This window comes from Amblyomma americanum, chromosome 4 (genome assembly GCF_052857255.1).
Source record: "Amblyomma americanum isolate KBUSLIRL-KWMA chromosome 4, ASM5285725v1, whole genome shotgun sequence".
Lineage (NCBI taxonomy): Eukaryota > Metazoa > Arthropoda > Arachnida > Ixodida > Ixodidae > Amblyomma > Amblyomma americanum.
The window spans coordinates 221,479,278-221,503,689 of NC_135500.1; the positions used below are offsets into that span (position 1 = coordinate 221,479,278).

The 24,412-nt window shown below is 48.5% G+C and overlaps 1 long non-coding RNA gene across 1 annotated transcript in view; it reads right to left on the reverse strand.

Moving 5' to 3' along the window:
- The window catches only part of LOC144127612 (uncharacterized), a 33,272-nt gene extending 16,022 nt beyond the window's left edge, over positions 1–17,250 (reverse strand). The window contains exons 1-2 of the long non-coding RNA XR_013313555.1: positions 17,117–17,250; positions 4,168–4,564 (exon numbers count right to left, since the gene is read on the reverse strand). This is a non-coding gene — a long non-coding RNA (uncharacterized LOC144127612). The remainder of the gene's footprint in view (positions 1–4,167; positions 4,565–17,116) is intronic.
- Between the last annotated feature and the right edge of the window lie 7,162 nt (positions 17,251–24,412).

Sequence of the window (24,412 nt, forward strand, 5' to 3'; positions counted from 1 at the left end):
TGACATCATATACATCCGCGTACGCAACCGTGCTCTTTCTATTTGCGTTTCCAAAAATACGAAATTAGACGACGCTGCCCCGTTCTCTAGTTTAGATCATTTTGAATACTACTGGATAGAGGAGCAGTATAGGTGTAAATATAATTTTTTTGAAAATCCTACATTAGAGGGCTCCGAGGCAGCGGACGAGGGTCCTCCGCGTTGAAATGATGTGTCACGGAATCCAATCCGGCAGGATTCTGAAGGGAAGCTTTGGGAGCCGGTTTGGGAATTGCAGTCCATCGCGCGAAACTGCAGGCCATTACAAATGCCACGGCCCCTCGGTGATCGAGCGGCCATACAAATATATGTCCCTGTCAGTGCTTCTACGCCTCCACTTTTTGACTGCCGTACAAAGTGGTACACGACAATTTTTAACGTTACACCATCCGTGCCTGCCTCGTGTGTGCGTGCGTGTGCGCGTGTGCGTGTGTGTGTTTGTGCGTGCGCGCGTTGCGTCTTGTTTAGCGTGTGCTTCAGAGGTGCTCTGAAACGGTCATCTCCGAACATCACGTGGCAGTAGAGACATCGGAGAGTTTTAGCGCAGCCGTACGACAACGCGTCTCCGTCGCCGCCGCCCCATGCCTAGCCGCCCTTTCCGAGCGGCCGTACGTATTCGTATGTGCCGTGCTGCGCTTGACAGGCAGATGCCAGCCTCTTACGCTCCGGTTATGTGCTCTGAAAAGGCAGAGGAACTTGGCCGAGTAGGCACACATGATTCACAACAGCGCAACAAACACGGACAGAAAGAAGAGAGACAGGCAACACAGCGACTGTTTCGTCTCCCTCGTGTCATGCATGCTTGCTGCGCTGTTGCGAGTCTTGAAAATGTGCCCTGCAAAGTGCATTGCACATTCCGTGCACAATCGCGTACGTGCCGCACTTTTTTTTCTCGAGATTTTGGTGTGGAGTGGCCTTACACGAAAGCTGCATTTTCTGCGATCAGTTTTTTGGGACTATGGATACCCCGTTAGTGCGACGGGCCGTGTTTTACGAGTAATTAGCGTGGGTCCGGTGGGCCCATTATAGAGATCACACATTGGAAATCTGGGTGATATAACAACCTGCTGCAGCATTCCGTAATAAATCAGGCTGATAGAGTATTCCAGAGGCGGACGCAACGAATTAAAATTAGGGTGGACGCATTTGCATACAACGATGTGATTTGGCGCTCGTGTGTAATGATGGTTTGGCTAACGATTCGGAAATGCACTTCGCCCGCGACACTCGCGTCCCTCTGCGCGCCTCGTCTGCTTTTCCGCCGGCTTTGCTGCTGAAAGCCTGCGTAATTCAGTGGTATACACCTTCATTTTATTACAATCAAGCTTTCGTTATCACGTTGTTGACAGCTTTCCGCAGAACGTGGCACCGGAAGGATGTTATGCACACCCGGAATGTAACTTAACCATTTGCCGTTTTATTTTTCCTCAAATTTTTCGAGCGTCGGAAAGCGGCCCTTATAGACATTGTGTATTGCAGAGTAATGCTTTACCTGATAGCGCGGCTTCAATTTTGCATAAAAGAAGGCAATAAGCCAGAATGACGTAAACAGGTAAATAGGGCTCACAAGTACAACAGCGAGTTGAACGAGATAATTCAAAATAAAACGATTGACTATAACTATGCGCGGTGCCGCCGTAGTTCCGCCAAGATAGTTGGAAATAGCAGTGACTCTCGCAAATGAACATTGCACGGTTCCCTCATATCCTCCTCAAATTCAAAAGCTTACTCCACGGTGATAAAAAAAAAGACATCTTGTGTATACAACACATTGTGATCGCAATGTAATCACAAACGCGTAACCGACAAGCAGTGTACGGGATACTGCCGCTCTGCAAACCTTCCATAAAGGTGAGACGAGCGCTTGCAAGCGCCCGAAATAAAAAGAGAACGCCATTCGGCTCGCACTTGGGGATTTTCGCTTTGTGACGGTATCTGCACTACCTGAGGGAGCGACCCCCACGGGGGCGGCACTTGTTTACAAGTGAAAAAGGCGCGCAATGAGACATGGATGGATGGATGGATGGATGGATACGGCTGAACCCTTTACATCGGGCGGTGGCTCAAGCCACCTAGCCATGTCTTGTGAAATTTTACTCCTGTCTTGCTTTTAGCCACCAATCAGATAGCCTTCGCTTGGTTACTTCTAACCTCTTAAAATCCACTTTCCCTTCACTATCCCTAAACCCCAATGCCTTGGGTAAGTCAGCCCCGCTGCCTTCCACTGTAGGGTGAAGCCCTTTACAGAAAAGTATCAAGTGTTCAGCCGTTTCCTCCTCCTCTCCGCACGCAATGCACAAAGTGTCTATCTCCTGGTACCTGACTCTATACTTCTTATACCCCTGTCACACGGCCAGTTTCAATCACCCTCGAGTCGAGGGTCTTCGAGATTCTCAATCGCCATCGAACTCGCCGCTGCTACACGGCAAATCTCAATGGCCATTGAAATGGTTCTCGTGTCTCACTCTACGCTTGTGCGGCGCCACAATCGCTACTTTATATTTTACAAAAATAACAAAAATATTTGATAAATGTATACGAAATGCTTAAATACACGCATACGCGCATGTCGTTTAAAATCCTTTTAATTGGGCGCACGCGACGGACAGATGCAGACACTGCTGTAGCCATTCTAATACAAGACGAGCCAAAACCATGCCAGTCCAACTGCGTCGGAGCGCTGCTTCGTCAGGCTTAAGACCGGGGAAATCGCCATGATATCTGAAAAACAAGAGCTATTTTTCTCTTGAAACTTTATGCGAGAGTAAGAATGGGCAAATCGAAGGCGAATACAACAGCTTAGAACACGATATTGCTTTGAGGGATTAGCGACGAAGCTGTTATCGCTGTGAAGCGGGCGGGCAGGATGCCGCCATGTTGTCAACGTTAAGTACGCAAGCAACGCAAAGACTGCAACGCAAAATTAATGCTCTTAATGCACTTAAAACCACTCTAATATATTTTTAAAATAATTTTACAAGCTGCTTACATTAAATTTTATGCGAATAATGTTTGTTCATGTTTCTGCACCGTGAATGTGTCGTGTACGAAAGTGCGCTTGGCGCCGCTCGGAGCAACGCTAGCAACCTTGGGCAGCGCTCGAAGGCCCTCGAAATCTCGATGGAGTTCTGCGCTACTCCGTTGACTCGATAGGCTATTGACTCGATCGCCATTGAAACTGCCCGTGTGGCAGCGCTCGATCGCCTTTGAGTCGATAGACTATCGGTTCGAGGGCCCTCGAAATGCCCGTGTGACAGGGGTATTAGTCCGCAAAACTCCAGTCCTGGCCTCAAACAACAAAGAACTTCCCCTACAATTATCATAGATATTTTCTTTGACAATTTCCTGTTTAAAGGTCCGGTATGTTTCTAGTGCCGATTTCGTCAGCATCCCTGTTTTCCACAAAGCTCTCTCTGTTCCTTTAACCTTTTTCTTCACCGATAATTGCTGATTTGCCCCCTTACTGCTGTCCAGATATTTGCTTGTCAATTTTCTAGTTCGCTTTCTCCATTTCGTGTCAACATTCTTTATATACAGGTATCTGAAAACTTTCCTAGCCCACCGCTTTTCCTCCATCCTTCTCAATCGTTCATCCTTCTCAATACGTACGCAGCGCCACCCCGCCCCTTTGCGACAATAATAGCGGCGGGGCCTGTAGGCACACTACCCACTATTCACTTCAGCGCCACGAACCGGGCCACGCATTGCGCAATGCCGGCAGCTCGCGCGGCGCTGTCGCATCGCTAGGGTTAAAGTCACTCGATAATTATCGAGGGGCTTCAGCGAGGGTCCCTAGAAATACTTGCAATTATTTCTAGGGACCCTAGCCTCGCTCAACAAGTGGACTGCGCGTGGCTGGATTCGGTAGTTGACGCATGCGCTGCTCCGGCGGCAGCGCAGCACGTGGCCACCAGGGGCGGGTGAACTGAAAGTTTCGCCAGGGTTCGTTTATGTTCGGCGCCATGTTCTCCGTTCTGACGCCAAGGTCACCCGCGGCGCGACGGGAATTGAAAGCATTTCATGCTTAATACCACATGATTTCAGGCATCGCTTGCCACACGTTTTAATGACATCAGCATAGATTAAATACTTATAAAATTGCGTTAAAAGAAAAAAAAAAGCTCTTACTTTGCCTTCGGGGCTTCTGTAACCTTCATTGGTTGCAGCGGCGACCGGTGCTTCTCCCCGACCGTCTCCGCCGTCACAGGCGCCGCGGCAGTGCTGTTGAGCCCATCGGTAGTGGTTCTGTTTTTGTGCTTCCCTCCATTCTTCCTGGTCGCTTTCTTTATGGGTCCCCTGGCTGAACTCTTTGTTGCCGCCTTCGCAGCCGACACGGAGACCCTTCTGGCAACCTTCCTGTTGTCCTTCTTGGCCATCGCCTTCTTTCCCGCTTTCTTCGTCGTGGCCTCGCCGCCGGCGACTGGCGTCACCTTGACCGCCACGTGTTCCCCGTCCAGGGCCTTGCGGAACGCCAACAGCGTGTCCGTGGTGGGCGAGTCAGCCGCCTCGTACTCGTCCGTGCTCCCTTTAGAAAAAGAAAGTGGAAACAGATAAGGAAGGCAATCGGTCCAGCTGTTCGGTTTGGTCATCGTCGACCCACACCACTCCGTGGCTGTTGCGCTTGGCTGCTGAGCACGCGTGTTTGAGGGTGAGATACAACTCTGGCTTGCTCCTGTTGTGCGAAATACACAACAAAGAACGCCCGACTATAGAGACTTCGTTATGCACTGAAATGAAGCTTATGGTATGTAATCATTAATCCTTGAAGCACACGGTGTTGTTTCGCCAAGTAAAAACCTATTACAAAGTAACAAATAAGCCATAGCACGTTTGGCACCAGGCGTGCGTTATCGTAAGATGCATCACCGAAAAACACGACTTGTGGATTGCCCGTAGCAAGTCTAGTTCTATAGAGATGCGATCAGGAATCTTTGGGTCCATATAACTGCGCTTTGGCCCATCGTGGCGATCCACTGGCGGTGTGTATACTTCTAAGGCTGATGCATACAAGAACAGTGAACGATAGCAGTTAGACGCTCGGGGTTCCTGTCTTTTTACGCGTGTAGCTCTCACAAATTAAAGCTGGACATTGGATTACAATCAGAGCCTCAAATGGGAAACAGGACAGCAGGTTTAATCAGCACAAAGAAGGACACCTGCTTCCCTAGACGTATATATTTCGCACGTTTTTCGTTGCAATTCTACGCCTTGTCTGTTACCGTTTGTCGACTTCAAGGTACTTGTTACTAGGCACTTTTAGTTGGACGCGCTCAGTAAGCTTGTGTGCGCATCGCTTACTGCGTTACATTTCTTTCGCTTACTGCGTTACATTTCTTAACAGTCCGCTTGGCCTATATACGCATACAAGAGACCGGGTACGGCCCGTTTGTTCTGGGAACGCGGGGCGCACCACAAGGCGCTGTGCTGTCCCCGCTTCTCTTTAACATTGGCATGATGCACCTCGCGGCACAGCTGGCGGGTTTCGGCGGTGTTCAGCATGCACTGTGCGCCGATGACATCACCATCTGGGCTACTACGGGAAACATAGGATACATGTAGGAATGCCTGCAAGCAGCGGCGATCACGGTAGACCACTATGCTACGTACTGCGGCCTCCAGTGCTCCCCGTCCAAGTCTGAATTTCTGCATATTCGACATTCTCCGAAATGGAAAATCTCCGTTCAGCTCTCTCTCGCCAGCGGCCCCATCCGTGAAGCGCAGGAGCTGCGGATACTCGGTCTCTTCATTAATCAGCATCGCAAGGCAGACACGACCCTTGCCAAACTCCGCAAAGTCGGCGACCAGGTGGGCCGAATGGTTCGCCGCGTTTCCAACAAGCGAGGAGGGTTGTGAAGCAACGATGCGGTGCGGCTCGCCCATGTCTTCGTAACTAGTCGAGTACTGTACTCGACTCCTTACCTCCGCTTACGCAAAACATGACGAAGATTGCTTGGAGGCTGTACTCCGCAAAATTTTCAAGAGAGCCCTCGGCCTCCCGATCTCACTTCCAGCGCGCGACTGCTCGCGTTGGGAATGGTGAACACCTATCGGGAACTTCGCGAGGCGCATCTCGTTAATTAATACACGCGTCTCACCCAGACCGTGTTCGGTCGCCGCCTGTTCGACCGGTCACATATCAAACATGACCACCATACGATGGAGCGGGTTCGAGTGCCCGAACTGTGGAGACGCGCCCTCTACATTCGACCCCTTCCATCTAATACCCCTGTCACACGGGCATTTCGAGGGCCCTCGAACCGATAGTCTATCGACTCAAAGGCGATCGAGCGCTGCCACACGGGCAGTTTCAATGGCGATCGAGTCAATAGCCTATCGAGTCAACGGAGTAGCGCAGAACTCCATCGAGATTTCGAGGGCCTTCGAGCGCTGCCCAAGGTTGCTAGCGTAGCTTCGAGCGGCGCCAAGCGCACTTTCGTACACGACACATTCACGGTGCAAAAACATGAACATACATTATTCGCATAAAATTTAATGCAAGCAGTCTGTAAAATTATTTTAAAATTATATTAGACTTGTTTTAAGCGCACTAAGCGCATTAATTTTGGGTTGCTTGCGTACTTAACGTTGACAACATGGCGGCACCCTGCCCGCCCGCTTCACAGCGATAACAGCTTCGTCGCTAATCCCTCAAAGCAATATCGTGTTCTAAGCTATTGTATTCGCCTTCGATTTGCCCATTCTTACCCTCGCATAAGGTTTCAAGAGACAAATAGCTCTTGTTTTTCAGATATCATGGCGATTTCCCAGGTCTTAAGCCTGACGAAGCAGCGCTCCGACGCAGTTGGATTGGCTGGGTTTTGGCTCGTCTTGTATTAGAGTGGCTACAGCAGTGTCTGCATATGTCCGTCGCGTACGTGCAATTAAAAGGGTTTTGAACGACTTTCGCGTATGCGTGTATTTCAGCATTTAGTATACATTTATCAAATATTTTTGTTATTTTTGCAAAATCCAAAGTAGCGATTCTGGCGCCACACATCCGTGGCGTAAGACACGAGAACCATTTCAATGGCCATTGAGATTTGCCGTGTAGCAGCGGCGAGTTCGATGGCGATTGAAAATCTCGAAGACCCTCGACTCGAGGGTGATTGAAACTGGCCGTGTGACAGGGTGAACAAGGAGGACCATAATGGCCGGCGCCAGGCACGGGCGGATGCCCTGCACCGCCACTATGGCTCAAAGAAACGAGTCTTCTACGTAGACGTTGCGGGCCCCTACCACTCCAGGGGGAAATGGTACACGGCTGCAGTCATACACGAGGGAAAACATGTGGACGGCCTCTCGTTCAGAGCGCCCAGCTCAACTCATGCGGAGGAGGTAGCGATCGCCCTCGCAGCCTCCCATCCCGACTCTAAATTTATCCTCACATACTCTCGCGGAGCCTGTCGTAACTTTGAGTTCGGTTGGATAACTCCACTTGCTCACCAAATTCTTCACCACAGTACTCGTGACTGCAATCCAACTCATCGCTCAATCATGGGTCCCGGCCACCAAGGCATGCCAGGTAACGAAGCCGCCCATGAGGCAGCCCGCGCACTCACTCACCGGGCACCAGGCGCTCCTTGGGCGGAGCTTAGCCCTGACACCCGGCGCTCCTTGGGAGGAGCTTAACCCAGACCACAGCCCTATTCTTTCTTTTAAAGATATTACTGAGCACTGTCGTGCCGAACAGCGGCGCTACCCGGTTCCTATGAAGGGACTGGATAAGCTGGCGAACGAACTCTCCTTAGGCTCTTTAGGAACACTCTGCTGTGCTCGGCGGTTCTCAAGCACTTTGACCCTTCTTTTGACGGCCGCTGCTCATTCTGTGGGGAGGTGGCCGACACCTTTCACATGGTTTGGGCTTGCAGGCAAAATCCTTCTCCCCCCCTCCTCCACCACCCCTTCCCCTACCCGAGAGGACTGGGAGGCGGCTCTGCTCGGCTTCCAGGAACTATCGTCCCAACAGGCCCTGGCTCGACGGACCTGCGCAACGGTCAGGACCAACGGGGTCCCGGAATGAGGGACTCCACCTTCTATTGTAAGGGGCGAGACCCACTAGCGGCATCTCCCCGAGCACCTCTCTGTACATATAGGTGAATAAATGGTTTTGTAGCGGGAGCTACACTAGGCTACCAGCCGAGCATTTCGCGGTACATGGGAGAGGAAAGTTGTACGCATGCGCAGTTACCATGGCAACCGGAGAGGAGCAGTGGGTGCGCCGCGCGCTTCGTCGCCGTCGTCACCGCGGTCGCGCGCCCGCCAACTTGCGCCCGCTCCATCATCGAAGATGAATGTGACGTCACGCGGATGAGCAGTTGTGCGCATGCGCCGATACTATCGCAACCAGAGAGACCCCACAGCTGCGCCGCGTTTGTCACCACCGCCTCGCCGCACGCCGCTCTATCACCCGAACCGCGCGTCGTCGCATGCGCAGCATTGCGTATAAAAGGCGGAGATGTAATCGGCGGCTGTATCGCAACGCTTGGTATATATGCACAGAAGGAGAGTCCAGCCGCTGCTAAACGGCGATATAGACAGGAGAACATTAACTCTTCCGATCCTGAGGTTGTCGCCTGGCAGTTGGCTACTCAACAAAGAGAGAATGAGCGTCAGAAGACGAAGAGAGCAGCGGAGACGCCAGAACAGAGAGAGGAATGGCTTGACAAACGGAGATGCCAGACTGCCGAGCGTAGTAGACGGCGCATAGCCGCCGAGATGGAGCCTATGGAAGGCGTCTGCCAACGGGAACCAAGCGAAGAGGATGTGAATGCCCGTCGTGTGACTGATCACACCATTCGAGTTTCCGAAAGTGCATCTGCGACCCGGACATTTGAAGCAGACTTTGTGAACAATCCGTTTGGACACATTTGTAGTGTGTACGACAGACTGTGGCACCAAAACGACTTGACACCAGTGAGTAATCCAATGTATGACACTTTGCGTTTGGCATTTCCAGAATGGTCGGATGAGACTGTGGCGAGTGTTTGTGGAACGTGCAAGGGCTTTCTGCTCAAGCAGAAAATTCCACTCTACAGTGTAAGCCACGGGTATCGGTATCCACCCTTGCCGCCTGCTTTGCCAGTTTTGAACGATGTGGCCGAACGTTTAATTTCTCCTCGCATTCCGTTCGTTCAAATCCGGCGTCTAATGAGCTGGCGTAACGGACAGATTGGCATAACGGGACCTGTGGTCAATGTTCCTGTTGACACGCGGACGAAATGTTCAGGTGACTAACGATATATGAGACAGATATTGCGCCATTGCCTTTCTCCCAAAACCAATTATTATTATTATGAACTAGCACACAATACAAACATTAGCAAGGCTGATCATAGCGCAATGGAAGTAGTACAAATTTTTCACCAATAATCTAAGACACCATGAACACATGAGCAAAACGTACCATGGCAAAAAATAAGAATAAAACGGGCTACTTGTTAAAAAGTTACATCACAAAGCGAAAAAGCAGACAGCGACTGGCGAAAAAAAGCCAAATCGCTCATTTACGCAGTGTCTACTGGAAGGTACAAGGTTCTAGTTATTTAACGTACGTGGCGTGATAGCCGTGACTCACGTCAAGTTTGTGTTGGTGATCAACAAGGGACGAACGATACATTGGCGCTGACGGGACAAGTTTGCTTATTTTACTTTGCTGCGCATTTTTTCTCGCTGAAGTGTTCTTCGCCGTTCCTGTCGTGAGGCGGGCGGCTGGAAGCAGCGACATCGCTCTCGTCGACTGCCCCGACGTGTGAATGTACCAGTCCGTAGCAGAAGATATGCTGCCCCCTGACCCCATCGCTCAGTCTCCGGGGGAGGGGGGGGGGGGGCGCTCGAGCCCTTCAGTCCCCCGCAGTCGGCGCCTGTGAGCCGAGTTCTAGCTTTTCTCTTTCCTGCCTTGGCGTTGGCATCCAATATTTTGTCATTCGTCTTACAGCAGTAGTTCTTCAGCAAACTGTTTGTGCCACACTACAACAGGTGTATCAACACAAGTTCACACTTGTGGCCATCCTCGCTGGTGTCCAACATTAAGGAATCGTCAGCGGCGAGCAGTTCAAGCTTGAGGTCCCTGAACAAATGACGCTGGTTCGGCAGATTGACCAAGTCCTCGTTTGTTGCGACGGCAAATGTAGCTGGGCAAAAAGTCCGCCCCTATCAAGTTGCTTCACGAGGTCTTATCGTCCATCCGTGTCCGATACTGATGTCACATCCCTGCATTTTGTACAGCCCAACTTTTTAAGTGTTGCGTACACCGCATAGCATGCCACATACACCAGCACCGGGACGATGCCTTTTACTTCCGACAGTGCACCTTCGGTCACTCCTACGTTTAGCATAGGGCGTGGATGGCCTGGTCGGAAGTGCAGTACACGCTTACATCATGATGAGAGCTTCTTCTCACATTCATACACTTGTCTCGTCGACACATGATACTGGGATCCAGCGAGCATCATGTACTTGCCGAAGCCCTCCTCCTGACTGCCCGTTTGGATCTTTCCTAGAAGGACGTACGATAGCTTGAGCTCTTCGAAGCTGTACTGCATGGTAAACTCCACAAAAGCATATGTTGTGTGGCCGATAGCGACATGGGTGTTGTTAGCGTGCCGCTGTCCAAGGTTTTGTTTTTCCACTCTTCCAGCCATGCAGGCTAAAAGATTGCGCAGGAGATCAGTCTTGATGTCATTTTCCGAAGGAATTTTGGAACTTATCTCAAAGCCTTTTTCATTTCCAAGGGGTCTTCACGTTCGCAATCTTCCACGATTTTACCAGCATCTCAATCAAAGTGGCAGTGCCTTCAAAATATAAAAGGTTGTGAATTATCTCAAGGGCTCAAAGTTCCTGAAGGAGGTGTCATTGTAGGTTTGCAAAGCCAACTTGACATTTTGTCGTTCAATGTTCGATGCACAAAAAGCTTTGTTTGACAGTCTGTAGCCATAGCTTAACAGCGTCTTGCACTTCAAGTTGTAGAGATTCCTGATGGTAGCAAATGATGCAGACAGCATTCGCTGTCCTCCAGTGAAGTCCTTTTTGTAATCGGGAAAGTGAAAGCAGTGTTGGTCGTTTTTTTTGGTTATTGCGTAAACACTTTAGTATGTGGAGATGCTGGTGCCTGATGAGCTGTGTTCTCTATCGGAGATGATTGTTAATAAGATCAGTCAACCAGATTGGACGGATGATCTGGAATGCGGAGACTTGCATACCAAAGGTCAGAGTTCTGAAGAGTGTGACGATTCAGGGATCTGAATAATGCTAAAGGCAGAATATAAGTGTTTTTTATTAAAATAAAAAGGAAGTAAGAAAAGTAAAGTAAAGGAAGTAAGTAAGAAAGTAAGTAAAAAGGAAGGAAAAGATTTTTGCTAGCCCCGGCATCTGCCATCGATAGTGAAGCACCTGAGCTGGGGCAGCGGAAATAAAGGATAGCAGGCAGAATGGAGAAATGAAATGAAAGAGGTGAGGGGACAGGAAGAGAGGATAGGGGGAGAGGTAATGTACGCAAACTATTTACACAATAAGAAATGTGTCCAGGTCGTGCGAGTGATTAGTTCATGATGGAGCAATAAAAACACGTGCACAGCACTGTGTTGACTAAAACTGGAGTGGGGCGTCCAGTCGTTAATCGTTCAAGGTATAGCTCGCGGAGCGTTTAGTCACTGCGTGTAACTTCCTGGCGAAGAACACGCAGTGACCGAACGCTCAGCGACTTCTACCTTGAACGATTAATTCGCTTTCTAGTGGTGAGCGCTCCGATGGAACAAACCAGGCAGGTGTGGGAGCAGAAGCTGACCTGACGTGTGCGCCGATGGCTACAGCTATGAAAGCTGCGGCGGTCAGTCAGCAGGAGCCTAACCCTGTGTGCCGGGACAGAAGAATGTCGAGAATCGGCAACGCGTTCCCTACTGCCGAAGGGGAACGCTATCGCGTGCACGCTCGAACAAGACAACAAACAGATCAAACTGAACAAAACGAAGCCGTAATTATAACTTAAAAGAAAAGGGCCAATACGAAACGGAAACACAAACACACACTCAACACGCGTAAAACACTACAGGAAAGAGTTTACCAGATATTGAGCGTCCCAGGAGAAGCGAGGATGGCAGGAAGGACGCGGGTTGATGAACTGCGACGCGTCGCTGGCGTTGCGTCGAAGGAAGCGGCGGTTGGAGAGCCAGGTGGTAGTAGGAGCGCAGAGGAACACAGGAAGACGCCGGTGGTCTCCTGTCAACAGCCCGAAGAACATGGCAGCAGCAGAAGTAGTGCAGCCAGGACCCATCGACGGCGTCCCGAAACGCCGAAAGCTTAACGCAGGCTATCCAAGGGGACCTTTCGGCAGCACGGACCCTCACGGTCCGTCGGATGCCACCTTCACGCTTGCAGAGAACGCAGGAGGCTTGCGTCTGTGATCCGAGGGAGGTCCCCGGCAGCACGGACCCAACGTCCGATGGCTGCCGTCTCCACGCTTGAATAACACGATCTCCGCTGCGCTGTCTCCCTTCACACCTCAGTTTTCTGACACGTGAGCTCTGACACGCGAGCTCGCGCACACCCTTCGCACGCGCACACGCGCAACGCTGGGCTCGCACGCGCAGCGCTCCGCTGTCGACGGATCACTGTCGGCGCACCGCATTCAAAAATCCCCTGAGGATTTGTTGTGCACCTCCCATAGGGGTGTTAGTCACGCCTGTATTGTACTTGCTCTCAGAGCAACCAAATACACAGCAGACCCGGGAGACGCATGAGTATATTGCTCGCGAACAAGAGTTCAGCATCGTGCCCCAGCCCGTGTGTGCTAACACGGAGGCAGCCGAGGAAGAGAAGAAGCAGCATCTGATAGGAGGAACACCCTTTGCAGGCGATGGTAAGCCAGCTGACAAAGATGAAATAAGAAAAAAGTGATGCAATTACTGTAAACGCGGTGGCGGCGAACCAACGCGGCTGCCATGACAACGCATGCTGTCGCGTTCCTCCACGTGAGCAGACGTAAGAATTTTTTTGTCGAATCTCCAGGGTGGAGCAGATTCATAATAAGGAAGCATTTACTTAATAGTTGCGCTCAGTGGGTGGATTCTAATGAGCAAATACTCCTGCATTTCAAATCAAACTTGTTTGAAAACACCTCCTGAGACACACGCTGTGTAAACTTCTTTTGTTCGATGTAGGAGGCTTGGGGTATCTTCTGACCTCAATACAAAAAGGGCGTAAAATAACTTTTTGTTGCGCATTTGGTATTAAAAAAATATATTGCAACGCATTTCTTTATTTGCGCTTTATGTGCCACAGGAATACTGGCACGCTGTAGTGCAGGGCTAATTTCGACTGCCTGTGGTTCTCTGATATGCAGCTAGATGTGAGGTTTTTGCAGCTCGTCTTCGGTGAAATGAATTCACAATTGAACCCGCGACTCACAAAGGTTGTGCGCCCCTGCACATGCAAACTTTACTCTATCTGGGACAAAACCTTATCTACTGAATAAAAATGTACTAATGAGATCACCTTTGTTTTTACCGACGCTAGCTTCTATTAGACGTCGCTTCAGAACATGGAAGACTGAACGAATGAAGCGCAATTAATGAAGTCTCATAAATTCGCCACTGCCTCCGAAAATTGCTCGGTAGAGACATGCTCGAGGGCAGCACGACATCCAGAGAAATTCTGCGTCGAAGCAGACCAGTAAAAAAATTAATTTATTCAAACACAAGGTGTCCATCATCATCATCAGCCTGACTATACCCACTGCAGGGCAAGGGCCTCTCCCATGTCTCTCCAATTAACCATGTCATTTGCAAGCTGCGCCCACCCTATTCCTGCGAACCTACTATTCTCATCCGTCCACCTAACCTTCTGCCGCCCCCAGCTACGCTTGCCTTCTCTTGGAATCCACTCCGTTACCCTTAAGGACCAGCGCGATTATCTTGCCTTCGCATTACATGCCCTGCCCAAGCCCATTTATTCCTCTTGATTTCGACTAGGATGCCATTAACCCGCGTTTGTTCCCTCACCCACTCTGCCCGCTTCCGGTCTCAACGCTACACCTATCATTTTCCTTTCCATGGCTCGCTGCGTGGTCCTTAACTTAAGTTGAACCATTTACGTTAGCCTCCACGTTTCTGACCCGTCGCTGAGTACCGGTGAGACATTTTGCTTGAGGGGTATTGGTAAACTGCCATTCATGATCTGAGAGAACCTGCCATGTGCGCTCCACCAAATTCTTATCCTTGTAGTCGTTTCCCTGTCATAATCCGGATCAGCTGTCCCTACCTGCCCTAAGTAGACGTATTCTTTTACCGCTTCCAGCACCACGCTACCAATTGTGAACTACGCTGTTGTGTCGTGCTGGGTTTAATGGCGCATAAGCAACTAAGGCTATCATTCTTATTCTTCCAGTTATTTCACTCTCGTGATGCGGATATGCGGTCGCTACCTGCCCTAAGTAGACGCATTCCCTTACCACTTCCAGCACCTCGCTACCAATTGTGAACTATGCTGTTGTGTCGTGTTGGGTTTAATGGCGCATAAACTAAGGCTATCATGCGCCAAACTCAAGGCACATGAAATTGTTTTCTGCAGATTTTTTTCAAATATGTGAAAAAAAAAATATGGCGGTGTAGAAAGCTTGAAAAGTTATTTCCTCTGACGTTGCTGAACGTTACTTTGGTATTCTGAATATTAAATTTTTAGACACACAGTATTGATCTGCATGTCTAAGTCATTAATTATCATTTACAGTTCATCTACTGAGTGACCTAGCAAGGCAATGTCATCAGCGAATCGCAGATTACTTATGTATACTCCATTAACCCTTATCCCAAACTGAAAATGAAATGAAAATGAAAATTGGTTGTTGGGGAAAGGAAATGGCGCAGTATCTGTCTCACATCAGGCGCAGTATCTGTCTCACATCTTGGCGGACACCTGAACCGCGCCGTTAGGGAAGGGATAAAAAAGGGAGTGAACGAAGAAAGAGGTGCCGTAGTGCAGGGCTCCGGAATAATTTCTGCCAGCTGCGGATTTTTAACGTGCACTGATATCGGACAGCACACGGGCGCCTTTGCGTTTCGCCTCCATCGAAACGCGGCCGCCGCAGTCGGGTTCGAACCCAGTTACTCCGGATCAGTGGCCGAGTGCCCTGACCACTGAGCCACCGCGGCGGGTCCCAAACTGTTCCCAATCCAGCACTCCGAGTACCTCCTGCAAACAAGTGGTGAATATAGCATTGGCGAGATCGTGTCTTTTTGCCTGACGCCCTTTCTTATTGGAATTAAATTGCCGACTTTTTGTGGACTATGGTGGCTGTTCAGCCTTTATAGATATCTTCCAGTATTATTACGTACGTCACATCTGCACCTTGATTCCGCAATGCCTGCGTGACTGCTTTGGTTTCGACTGAGTCAAATGCTTTCTCGTAATCTATGAAGGCTATATACATGGTGTTTCACTTAAAACTTTACACAATTTTTAAAAGTAGCCTTTTTGATTTAGAACAGCGATTTTTTTTGGCCTAGCATTGTTAGCGCTGTAGTACATCAGGATATAGCGAAGATGTGCCAACTATAGCAAGCTGGTTAACTAATTAGGAAAAGCTATCTTTTAACTATTACTGTTAAGCCCCTTAATTATCGAAAGGCGTTTAGCCCTCTGTAGTTAATGTTCGTATCAGTTTTTAGAATTTCGGAAGCGCGGTTGCTGTAGACGCTGTGACCCAACAAAATTTGGTTATTTCGAAGAGTTACGTGCACTGTAGAGGTTGCTTTGTCTGCAAGCTTCGTGAAAGCGCATGTGTTTTGGCGCGATGTATAGCCAAAATTTTTTGGGCCACAACTCCGACGGTAACCGCGTTTTCGAAATTCTGAAAACTGATATGGATATTAATTACGGTTGGCTACGCGCTCCTCAATAATCAAGGAGCCTAAGAGATTAACAATGTCAGCTATTCAATATTAATCAATCAATATTAATCAGATCTTAGCTGTACTCTGATGTATACATCTACGCCGCTGACAATGCTATGCCGAAAAAAGTGCCCTTCGTTGCGTAGCTTGCGAAGATGCGTGGCACTGCCCACCAGCTGACACACCGCCTGAATAAGGTAGCGCAGAAAGGCAAGGTCCGAGTTGTGCTTACAGCACCAGATAAACTCCGCAAACTGTGCAAGGCTGTTAATGATGCCTCAAAAAAGAAAAAAAAACCTATTGCCCGATAAAACATCATATGCCGTATGTGGCTTGCACGACCAATGTGGTCTACAGAATTCCGTTGTCATGCGGGAATTGCTACATCGGCCAAACTGGCCGTTGTGTCAATGTTCGGCTAATTGGACGTAGGCCGACTGTCGAGGCACTATCAGGTTCGGGACACTTGGCGGGACACTGCAAACGTTGTGAGGGTAATTGTGCTCCGATATATAATCAGACACGGGTCATTTTTTCAAGTTCAGACCAGAAGGAACGTGAAATACTGAACGCTTTCCTCATTTACATGGAACGACAGTCGTGCGTAAGCAAGCCATCCTTATCCTTGTCATGGGAAGAATTACAATTCTTGAGCCGGAAGGTGCCGTTGCACATGCGCTTTAAGGTGTGATCTTTTGTACATGTTTTGCCTATATATTGAACGTATCTGTCCGGAATAAAATCAGTTGATGTCCAGCGTTCGTGGAGTCCGTCTCTCTTCTGTCCTTGTCTTTAGCGCTAGTTATTGTGTTCCCTGAATCTAACCCAAAACATCTATTTAAAAAAAATATGTACAGTCTTAGACGAAACACCGTGTATAGGGGATGGTTACATTGTGGGCATTTCTCTATGACTTGACTGATGCTAGCCTTTATGAAAGCCTGCCTGGTCATTTAGCTGACTGATGTCTCCCGATTTTGTTAGCGATAACATTAGTGAGTACCTTGCAGGCAACGGACAGGGAGCTGATCGGTCAGTCATTTCTTAAGCCCTCGACGTGCCCTTTCTTACGGACTACGATAGCGTTCTTCTGTGGTTGAGAGGGTGAGGCGTTGCGTACACAGGGGGCGGCCAGTAGCTCAGTCTGGCCACCGACAGGCGTCACCGGATGCCCTGTTGTGTGGGCGACATACCGCGGCCGGTGAAGAAGGAGAAGAGACCGACCACGGCCAGGACGAGCAGCACGGCGCCCCCGATCGGCAGCGCCGCTTTCCGGAGCACCTTCCTCGCTCTGCGTGCACGCGTGGGAAGGGTCACGCGAGCTCATTCGGGCCAGCACCCTGCGCGCATATTTGTGCAGCGAGATTAGGTCACTGATCACAACCCAAGAAATGTATTTTTGGTTAAAGGTCGGTCGGCCGGTAGGTCAATCAATCAATCAATCAATCAATCAATCAATCAATCAATCAATCAATCAATCAATCAATCAATCAATCAATCAATCAATCAATCAATCAATCAATCGAGTCAGTTAATTCAGTCAGTCAGTGAGTCGCTCAATCAGTAAATCATTCATTCAGTCTGCTCAACTTTTCGTTTTTATTCGTGTGCAGGTATAGGCAAGTGAAGTAGCTAGTGAACTTTATTGGTTATATTTAGTGTGTTCTTCGGCTCGCTTGTCGTTGATTGCATTCCTGAACCAAGGAGAGCTCCTGCGTGAAAGCGTTGCTTGGCTTAATTGCGGTGCGCTTTCGACTGACAGTTCACCGTCTGTGCGTCTTGCTGCGAACGTCGTCTTCCATCCGATTTGTACGTGAAGGGGCGAACTGAAGCTTATACACGCAAGGAATACTCACCGAAGAGAGTATGTATCTAAAGTGGAACATGTTGTCGGGCTAGTTTATGTATACGCCCAACGTCCGGGTTGGCTCGGCGAACACATGCTACGTGTGCATAGATTACAGACTGCAGGTGGTGAAGCTTACGGGAAAGAGCAAGGGTGTTCATCACACCAGTCACCTGGCGGTGTTGGGTGGCATGCATGTTCCGGACAAGATTGGCAGTTTGCGCTCGTCCCGTACCTAATTGTCTCGTGTGTGTTTGCGAAACTTTACCATGTCAGAAGTAGGTACGCAAACTAGCCAATTTTTCTCAATTATAAAATGAAAATAGCACCTCTTCTCTTCCCTACATACACGAAATTTGCTGTAGCTTACTTGGGTTCTGGCTCTGAAATGAAAAATAATTGATTTTAGAATGGTTTTAGACAACCAATGCAGCACACGTCTTCATCCTAAATTATCAGCAAATGTATCAGAGCTGTGATAAAAAAATATATTTACATATGTACACATGTAAAGGTTACCGGATACATTGACATTCACAATTAGACATGATGACAAGCATGTAAGGCGAGCGAGTTGAATAGGTACCATAAGCATCTTTGAGCAACAAACAGGAATTGCTCGTGGGCGGTGTAAAATGAGATAGCATGCCTATTGACAGAAGAGTGAAACAGCAATAATCTGACACAGCAAAAAAAGGAGACCTTAGCGCCAGTTTGGCCTAAAAACCGGAACAAGACAGTCGTTGCTAACAGAAATGAATGGTCAGAACGACTGCCGGAGAAACTCTTCCTTTCCGAGAGAAAAAAAAAAAGAGCTCCTCCGACAAGAAACTGATTAGCTCCTAATGTGTTCTCAACCAGGCACGCATGCTTCGCGCCGTTGTCTGTAAAGCGTTGACTTCAATAAAAATATACGTCCGAGCCCAGCTGGCACATTTTGCAAGCACTGCATCCGTGAGTCTGTACAATCATGGCTTTCACTCGTCTCGGACGCGGCCCCGATGGAGACGTAACGGATAGAAGGCTTCCTTACCAACCACATCCTCCACGACAGAACCGGACGCCAGTTTGGACGAAATCATCGAAGATATGGAAATCTCGGAGTAATCTGAAGCGCAAATGGTGACCGTGATTGGAATTTCCTCTGCAAGGCTCAGCGATTGGACAAAATACGTTAATTATTCGCAACGGCAGCCAAGGAGCACAAACAAACACAAGAGAAGAAACACGCAAACACACGCACGAACGCAGTCCTGGAACACTCGCAGCTGACGCCAAAGCTCAGAACGCTTAACTTTGCAGACAGGTTTTGCATGCTCCCACCACGAAGGCCGAAAAGGGCACTCGCATCTTCCGGAATCCGGCCTTTTCTGAGGCAGACGGCGATGTGTTTGGCACGGCACGTAGCGGGAACAATATTAGTTATGAGTAAATTGACGGAAGGAAAGGCAAATTGGTTTGCACAGAAAGAAGGGCCCGGTGGAGAAGAAATGTGCTCGAGTAAGGCAAGTTTTTGGCCTAGTTGGCAACTGTATTGATGCATGAAGATGTGAGTGCCCTTTTCGGCCTTGTTAAGCCTTCGTGGTAGGGCCGTGCAAAACGTGTCAGCAAAGAACTGTGGAAGCGTAGCTTGTTGGGCCAGCTGGTGCCAGGTAGAGAAACCAGCGGAACAGGACACGAGAAAAGGAATTCACAAGTAAAAAAGTCAGGCACTGACTGTGTCAGCGATACGTCAGTCAATTTTTTTTCCAAAGAATACCCATTCATGAACGGGACATAGACTCCACGGGCAAGATAGCAGTATGTTTAATGACTGACCTTATTTTTTATTTTGTTTTCTCCCTTTTGGTCGGCGTTGTCTGCTCACGCGCATGTGCGCCCTGCTCTGCTCGGTTCTTTGACCAAGTAAAAATTTTGAGTTGTCTCTCTCCAGCGTCGTCCGTGTGAACTCCATTCATTGTGTACGCGTCCTCTTCTGCTGGTTTCTCTGCCTGGTGTCTGCAAAGCTTTACGTTCTGAGCTTTGGCGTCCGGTGCGAGTGTTCCAGGACTGCAGCGTTCGTACTTTCGTGTTTCTTCTCTTGTGTTAGCGCTCCTTCGCTGCCGTTACGAATAAAGAAAGTTGCCAACTAGCCCAAAAACTTGTTTTACTCAAAATACGTTAATCACTCCCACATATGCGCCCTGCGCTTCAAATTTTACATCAATGGGGCCAATACGCTTACAAGAGATTTTTGTCGTGGGATCTAAATTAACTATTTGTTAGTATGCAGCAGTCTTATACAAGGTGTTTCACGGAACTTGAGCAAAGGATTTAAAAAAGCGGCGAACCGGAGTTGGGTGAGACCAACGACATAATGTCTCCCGTCATATAGCACTCCTTGGAGTGTATTTAAATTCCGCTTTATTAGTTAATTAGCTAAGATTAATTATGCGTTTTAATGTGAAAGCATTATATGGCTCTGTTCAAGGCCGTTTGTACACAAAACGTGACCGCAGCAAAGGGCACCATGCGACTTCACGAGTCAATGTACCAAGTCCCATGATAACGATGTAATGTGACGTCATATCAAGTCACTCGACAACGATGTAATATGACTTCATATCAGGTCATGTGGCAACGATGTAATATGACGTCATACCAAGTCACGTGACAGATATGAATGCACACAGTTCAGGCCACATGACATGTTAGCTACATACCAGTTTTAAGAACACACCCCAATACCCACCCCAATAATCCATGAAGGTGTCGATGAAATCGCATTGATGGCACCCCAGATGGTAAAATTACAAGCTGTTTCCTTACGGCGCGGTTTAGGAGTCCGCCGAGATATGAGACAGATACTGCGCCATTTCCTTTCCTCAAAAAACTATTTTTAATTTTCAATTTCATCACTGGCCGACCTCGATGTGGTGGCAGCATTGCCGACTACATTCGCATCAAAATTTTCAGCAGCTGTTCGTCGCACAGAATTCTGGGTGGTGTCATAGCATTTCTCTTTTCATATGCTTTACATATTTTAGTCAAGTTGGAGGCTAGCTTGCGACAGGGGTTCGGACCGATGACATATGCAGTTGCATATGTTTTTAGTTTTCAGTTGAATGCTTTAAGGCGCGGTCGAGGTCTCCACCGAGATTTTGAGATGTGAGAGCTACTGCGCCCTTTCATTTAATAAATAATAATTATTGTGAAGAAGATGATGACCCAGACAAAGCAGATGACTCGTGAAAACGAAGAAGATGGCCCTGCGCGTCAGCCGTATTGCTATCGCCACGTGTGTCTGTGCCCGACCTGGTTGCCCTCGGATTGTTCTCGCCGCTGCTGCCTTCCTCCCAGCTCTTTTAAATAAACCCCGGCCTTACAATAAAAATTGGTTTTTGGGGAAAGGAAATGGCGCAGTATCTGTCGCATATATCGTTGGACACCTGAACCGTGAACCGCGCCGTAAGGGAAGGGAAAAAGGAGGGAGTGAAAGAAGAAGGGAGAAAAAGGTGCCGTAGTGGAGGGCCCCGGAATAATTTCGACCGCCTGGGGATCTTTAACGTGCACTGACATCGCACAGCACACGAGCGCCTTAGCGTTTTGCCTCCATAAAAACGCAGCCGCCACGTTAAAATTGTGACGTAACCAGAAATGACGAAGTGACGTAGTATGCAGCGACTGGAATGCCGAAGTAGGGTAGTATGCCCTAACCGGAAATGACGTAGCATGTCGTAACCGGAAATGTCGAAGTGTCGTCGTATATCGTAACCGGTAATGACAAACTGGTGTAGAATGCCGAAGCCGGAAATGACGAAATGCCACGCTCCGCGTTATAAGACAAAAAAATTACGATCAAAGGCATGCGTTCGCATTCCTCGGCGTAAGCAGACTTAAGTGCCCTCAGAATTTTTAAATGCTTACTTTAGAGTCACGTGTGTTTCGTTAAGTGTAGGTGGGGTTACGTAACAACTGATTCAGCTTTCTGTAACAACTTATCTCCTACGTGGTCCTGTTTTCCGGCATAGTTGATTAAAAAAATTTGCGTAATAATATAAAAAGAATACTCTGATGAGCATTACACGTCGAGGAAAGAATATGTTGTTGGATTCACCCAACTCCCGTGCCGACATTTATGGAAAACAGGACCACGTAGGAGATAAGTTGTTACAGAAAGCTGAATCAGCTGTTTTTTTAACTCTTGGTTCAAGTTAAGTGAAACACCCTCTATACCTGCCGCGGTGGCTCAGTGGTTAGGGCGCTCGGCTGGGTGGTAGTGGTTTTTTATTAAAATAATAGTGAAAAGGAAGGAAAAGATTCTTGCTAGCCCCGGCATCTGCCATCGATACTGAAGGACCTGAGCTGGGGCAGCGGAAATAAAAGATAGCAGGCAGAATTGAGAAATGAAATGAAAGAGGTGAGGGGACAGGAAGAGAGGATAGGGGGAGAAGTAATATATACAAACTATTTACACAATAAGAAATGTGTCCAGGTTGTGCGCGTGATTAGTTCATGTTGAAGGAATTCATGTTGGAGCGCTCGGCTACTGATCCGAAGTTCCCGGGTTCTAACCCGACCGCGGCGGCTGCGTTTTTATGGAGGCAAAACGCTAAGGCGCCCGTGTGCTGTGCGATGTCAGTGCACGTTAAAGATCCCCAGGTGGTCGAAATTATTCCGAAGCCCTCCACTACGGCACCTCTCTCTTCCTTTCTTCTTTCACTCCCTCCTTTATACCTTCCCTTACGGCGCGGTCCAGGGGTCCAACGATATTTGATACAGATACTGCGCCATTTCCTTTCCCCCAAAACCTATTATTATTAAACACGCTCTATACGCAGGAAATGATGCAGTCTTAGCTTCTGTAATAACGCAGCGGGCTTCAATGACAAGGTTAACTATTTTAGATAAATGATCGAAAATTTACACCCTGTGGAAAGCTTATGAAACCCTCGAGGCAGTTACTTCCAACGTCAGTTTATTGGATTGAGAGAGCAAGTTTTAGCTTTCAAGCACACTGAGCCGTCCACATCCTCCAAGGGATCTGGGAGCCGACGTCTCGTTGAGACTCCTGTACACATTATCTAAGTGAAGCGCTCTAAAAAAAAAATAAAAAGCTTTAGGCGGAAGACGCAAAGCTTTCTTTATGAACTGCATTCACTAGCGCGTTTCAAACAATAAAGAATGTATCTTACCCGAAGTTTCAGCTGGAAAAAATAAAGTAGGTGAAGGTTAGCACAGAACATGCATCGTGCATTGTAAAAACAACTGCGCGTGAACAATAATACACGAAGAATGAAATCTTAATACCCTCCTCTCTCCTTTATTTTGAGTGATGCTAAAGCCTGCGTCACGTCGCTTGTAGGCAGAAGTTCCGACGTGTACAGGTTGCGCGCGAAGCACAAACTCAAGGCTGGACACATGACACGGTGTTTGTGTCTGTCGTGCAACCTTTGCAATATCTGAATGTCGGCCCCAACTGTCCTGACATTGTGTTGTATTTAAGCAGGCAGAATATGGAGACTCTTTACGGCATCGGTATCAGCGATGGCATACGAGCATGGTGCTCATTTCGTGTTTCTGCTCTCTGATATCCCATATGGAGCGTCTCTGCAAATTCGACATCCCTCTCCAGAAGGCACATCTAGCCAAACATTGTTAAAGTATATCACAGAAGTTGCGCAACCGTTCTGCGTGAGCGCGCTACTGCGAACTGTGATGACACGGTGGGACCAACTTGAACGAAAAAAGAAAGAAAAACGTTCAGAGAAGTAGCAGCGAAGGGCATATTTCTCAAAATGTCCCACGAATAACGTAACATTAACTATCAGTTGTCTTAAATGAATTCTACTACATCATTTAGGCTATTCGATGAATAGGAGTTGCCAAAGAAATATGTTGCGTGTGTAGTGAGCACGTAATTACGTGCCAAAACTTTAGTTTGACCGTATTAGCTTCCTGTTACCATCCTTGCCCACCGGCCGCCTTATCGCTCCTTGTTGCCCACCATTCAATCCTCTTTGCGCCTGCGACTCCCGCGTCTGCTTTTTTCTGCGCCTAATTTACGATCTCGTAACGTTGCCTACAACGGCGACGTCAGTTTTGCTTCGAAATTATGGGCTAAATAATTAGCAACGTGGAAACGATGCTTAACAGCGATGCTTAGCTGGACAATGCTACGCCTCCACTTGGCATGTGTGCACTGAGAGGCGACGCATCGGATATTGGATGGTAACAATGGCAGTTTCCATCGAAACGTGCCCAGCATGGCACAAACCAGCGCTGCTGTGCACCATGCTGGGGCAGATGCGGAGTGTGGGCACGCAGCGAGCGAGGTAGGTAGGTAGGTAGGTAGGTAGGCTTCAAACAATGCTGGCACATACCCACTGCGGGGGAGTGGCCAAGACACAGGCAGTTAACTGCTGGATACAGGAAAGCTTTGACCGGAAAAGGAGTGGTAATAGCATGTAGGCTGATAGATTGGAAGACGCAAGGACAGGGGTCCTGTTAACTTGAAGATCGAAGACGGGACAATGGCTTAATGTGCACAATAGTATACAATGCCTGTAATGTTTCAATGTCGTACTGATTGAGAGCGGGAGCGAGCGAGGTTCTTACCCATGTTGTTGTTCTTCTTCTTCTTCTCTTCTTCTTCTTCTTCACC